The following is a 5,235-nucleotide window of genomic DNA, read 5'->3' on the forward strand; positions in this document are numbered from 1 at the left end:
TAATAAAACAACTCATTCTTGTCAAATTTGAAATCCCTTGGTAAAATTGCACAATAAGCCAAGAATCTTTCTATATGAAGAAAGATGATAATAACTCAATCTTAAAACTTAAAAATATCGAAAATACAATCCTTATAGTTTGGTCCACACATCATCTAGACTGATTGAAAACTTCTTTCCAAACGAGAATGTCAAATCCATTAGAAAAATAAACCCATATTTTAGAATCAAACTTCTATATATCATCGTAGTACATAATGTGAGTGTGAAATTTCTTATCTACACCACCCATGCCAGTTATTGAAAGCATAAAAACTCGACTTTTTGCGAATTCAGGTGTAGAAGATTTTTTATTTGTGCATTTGGGGTTGAGAAAAAGTTATTTGTGGATTTAGGGTTGGACTGCCAAGTGGGAGCAGAAAAGAGTGTTTGGCGCCTATTTGATAAGCGCTAGGATCTGGCGCCATTCTAAATGGCGCCAGAAACCATGATTTTTTTTATTTTTTTTAATTATTAAAATATTATAATTATATTAATTAATTAATATATTATTTTTATATTATATTAATTTAATAATTATATTTATATTATATTTTTTATTATAATAAATTTTTTTATAATATATTTTATTAATTTTAATATATTTTTATAATAATATTATAATTAAATAATACTAATTATAAATTTATTTATCTGTTATTAAATATATACAAAAAATATTGAATTAAATAATTAATAAAAAATTAATTAATTAATTTAATAAGCGCTAGATAGCGCCATTTAAAATGACACCATACTATTATTTATTTTCTTTTTAATTTTTAAAAATGGCTGACATCATTTAGAGACGCGCAGGCCATTATTTGTTTTTATTTTTTATTTATTAAAATATTATAATTATATTAATTAATTAATATATTATTTTTATATTATATTAATTTAATAATTATCTTTATATAAATTTTTTATAATATATTTTATTAATTTTAATATGTTTTAATAATAATATTATAATTAAATAATACTAAATATATATATATAAGAATACTGAATTAAATCATTAATAAAAAAAAGTAATTAATTAATATAAATATTTATTTTTTTTCAAAGATAGAGAGTAAATCTGAAATCTCTCATATTTACTCGGATACATTTACCACTAAATTAAATTTATGAATATATAAATATTTAAAATTATAGAAATTAAATTTTTTTTTTTTAAAAGGAAATTAAATTTTTTTATTGGACTGCTATTATGCAGTCGTACATAATCACATAATAATATTAATATCATAATATTTGAGAGAGTTATGAAATATATTATTATATGATTTGATAACTACTAGGCTTATCTCACTCTAGGAAATGCTAAACTTTAAAAAGTAAAATACGCTCAAGGTTTTAGAAGCTCACTTCATTTAGCCAGTCCAGCATTTTCGGTCCTGATCCAGACACGGGGACAGATCGGGCTGCTCGCAAATCCGGGTCAAGCACGAGGAGTCCAGGCAGGTCCAATCATTTCGCAGCTCTGCCTGCATACACGCCGGGAGAATTAAATGGCTGTCTGGCGTGGAGAGAGGTCCCGACTACTGTAAATCTCATTATTCTAGATATCAGACTATCATGATTAAATATATAAAAATAATTCAATATTGTTGTATATATTTATTTAGTGATAAATTTTTTTATTATTTTAATAAATTAATACAGTAATTTTTTAATCACATAATAATGTTATTTTATAATTTTACAAATTACTAAAATCAGTTATAAACGGTTATTATATTTTATAAAAATATTTTTATTATATAAGAGTATTAAAGGGACTATACACAAAAATATTTAAAATTATAATATTATATACTATTATGCTATTAAACGTATATAAAATCACTTCACTGAATTAATTATTTAATTTATTTTTTTTTGATAAATTATAAATTATACGTATAAAATATTTAAAATTATTATATTATTGTGTTATTAAATATTATATGAGAATACTGAATTATAAATTATCAAAGAGAAATAAATAAATAAATAAATTTAATCACATAATAAATTAATTAATAGTATAATTTTATTTTATAATTCTAAATATTAATATATTTTATATATTAATATTTAATATATTTTATTATTAATATTTAAATTAAAAATATTACTCACGTGATATAATTTTAGTGTTATAAAATTAATATTATTATGTAATTATATATATTGTTATAAATTAATATTATTATGTGGTTATGTACTACTTTAGAAAGCAGTTTAATAAAAATAAATTTAATTTTTATAATTTTAAATATTTATATTAATTAATTAATTAATTTTTTATTAATTATTTAGTTCAATATTTTTTATATATATTTAATAACAGGTAAATAAATTTATAATTAGTATTATTTAATTATAATATTATTATAAAAATATATTAAAATTAATAAAATATATTATAAAAAAATATATTATAATAAAAAATATAATATAAATATAATTATTAAATTAATATAATATAAAAATAATATATTAATTAATTAATATAATTATAATATTTTAATAATTAAAAAAATAAAAAAATTATTTAAAAAAAAATAATATTCTTGCGCTTATTTTCTGCTATAGCTGGCAGTCCAATCCTATATCCACAGATAATTTTTTCTCAACCTCAAATTTATAAATAAAATATCTTCTACACCTAAATTAAAAACTCCAAAACCACTAAGTCATGTGCTTCAAAACTCATCAACAATTCAAAAACATCATTTTTATCCTTTTCATTTCCATAAATATTAAGCTCCTTCACCAAAAATGGTCTCTTGTATACCTTATTGGAACTCCCTTCAACAGTCATCCTCAAGCACATGGTCACAATTTCTTCATACCCAGTAGCCATCTCCTTTAATTTGCACCCTGTCTTTACATCCCAAAAGGAAAACTTGAGAAATTCTGCATATGGAAAATCTTCAAATCAAAGGTTGAAAAAAAAAGGTAAAAAAACAACCTCTAAAACTTCCAATCTTAACTTCAAATAACAAATAGCATAGATTTATAAAGTTCTAATTAGACTTTGTCAAGAACAGTTGACTTAAAAGTAAGCATCCAATTACAAAACAAATGTAGAAGTCAGAGGCTATATTATATATCCTTGAATCTTGAAAGCTTGAGACTGTGCAAAAGGATCAGATCAGTTGAAGAATTTCACTTGCTACTAGAGAAAGAAAATCAAGAGACAAGAAATAAAAGCAGCAAATTAATTAGCAGAAATGCTACGAGCATTACCTGTTAGATGCAAAGAGATCTGTGGAGATTGGCAAGTGATTAAAGAGAAAACAAACAAAAGATGAAGGCTTGAGGAGAGAGAGAAAGAGAGGCTATGTGTTGATGTTTGTTGGTAATAATAAGGAAGAATTTGAAAGCAGGGAAGACTGGGAAGGAAAAAGGAAGGAGGAAATGGGCGGCTGATATACAATTGTAGAAAAGAGAAAGCAGAGCAAGGAGGTTGAAGTCCCGTCTGCTAGACTATAACCACGTGGATTCAATCGTCATTTTGCTTTTATTGTTGGTCCACTAAATTTCTAATTTTATTATTATTTTTTGGGAAAATCACTTTTTAGTCCCTGAGATTTAACGTAATTAACACTTCTATCCCTCTATTTTGGCGACCCAACACTTAAGTCCCTCACTCTTCCGTCCAAATTCGTATGTGATAATTTTTTTCAAAAATACCCTTCTCTCAATGTGAATTCCAGAAGAAGAAGAAGAAGGAGGAGGAGAAGGAAGAGGAGGAGGAGGAGGAGGAGGAGAAGGTAACGGCTATTTTGGACGGAAGGACTACGAATTTGGACAGGAAAGAAAGTGGGGGACTTAAGTGTTGGGTCACCAAAATAGAGGGACAAAAGTGTTAATTACATTAAACCTCATGGACTACAAAGTAATTTTTCCTTATTTTTTAATTTCCTATTTCTCATGCTTTTTTAAATAATTTTTTTTAAATAGAGACAAAAAAATAAAAAATATTATTTATCAGATACATTTATCATCAGATTAAATTTATGAGCATTTTTTAATAATTTATTAAAAGTTTAAAATTTGCTACAATTTAATTTATATTTTTTATGGAAAACAATTTAATTTCTAAATTTTTATTCTACTAATAAAATAGTTTTATTTAAATTGTCTACTAATAATTTATAATTAATTATTAATCGTCTACTAATAATTTAAATTGATTTAATTTATAATTAATTAATAATAAATTTAGCAGGACTAATTTATTAATAAAATAAAATTTATAAAATAAGACATTTACTAATTATAGATTTTGTTAAATTTCGAAAAATAAAGCATATATTTCTTTTTAAAAAATTTAATTATTTAAGTTTAGATTTAATAAAATTTATTATTTAACCTCTATTTTTAAAATATATTACTTAAGTATTATTAATATGTTAGTAAGGGGAAAAATAATTAAAATGCTATTATCTTTAATTAGTCTATGCAATGTCATTGTACTTAATTAATTTACATAATTACATTAAATAGTAATATCTTTCTTTCGATAATTTATTAGTGTAAAAATTTTAATTTTAAAAAAATTATAATTAATAAATTATAAAAAGGTAATATAGTTTAAATAAAAAATAAAATCAAAACAGCTACCAGCTAATTGAAAATAACTCTTAAGTAATTTGAAATGCAATTGTTATGCCTCATATCAGCTGTTATCCATAGACTTTTTGAAAGTTTACCAAAACTTAGTTTAACTGTTTATATATCTATTGATTATCAGCTACATTAATCGGTCCTAAACACTATGGTTATGGTTGAGCCAATATTGAAAAAGTCAGATTTTAACTCTACTAAAACTCAATATATAAGTCTGTTTCACATGCAAGTCAAACTTCACTTTAATGAGACAGACCGGACTTGAGTTTACGCATGAGGAGGTCTGACTATATTTATCCCTTTAATCTCGTGAGATAATAAATCTCGTGAGATAATAAATCTCGTAACACTCGAGATTGTGTTCACATAGTGCCAGGTGAAATTAAATGGTCGTCTGATGATGAGAAAAGACACAGCACATCCGTACCTATGGCCACTATGACTATGATAGGAGGGTACAAATGTAAGACAACGATTACACATCACTAGAGAACAAAAAGAAAAAGGGAAAAGAAAAAAGGAAAAAGGAAAAAGGAAGCAAGAGAAAGACAAATCAAATTAAACTTA

The 5,235-nt window shown here is 23.6% G+C and overlaps 1 long non-coding RNA gene across 1 annotated transcript; it reads right to left on the reverse strand.

Moving 5' to 3' along the window:
- Positions 1 to 2,827: 2,827 nt before the first annotated feature.
- On the reverse strand, positions 2,828 to 3,561 carry LOC110624786. Its single transcript, XR_002489470.2, has 2 exons — positions 3,283 to 3,561; positions 2,828 to 2,949 (listed from the first exon to the last, which is right to left on the reverse strand). It is a non-coding gene; the product is annotated as an uncharacterized LOC110624786 (long non-coding RNA).
- Between the last annotated feature and the right edge of the window lie 1,674 nt (positions 3,562 to 5,235).

Source organism: Manihot esculenta, chromosome 10 (genome assembly GCF_001659605.2).
Source record: "Manihot esculenta cultivar AM560-2 chromosome 10, M.esculenta_v8, whole genome shotgun sequence".
NCBI lineage: Eukaryota > Viridiplantae > Streptophyta > Magnoliopsida > Malpighiales > Euphorbiaceae > Manihot > Manihot esculenta.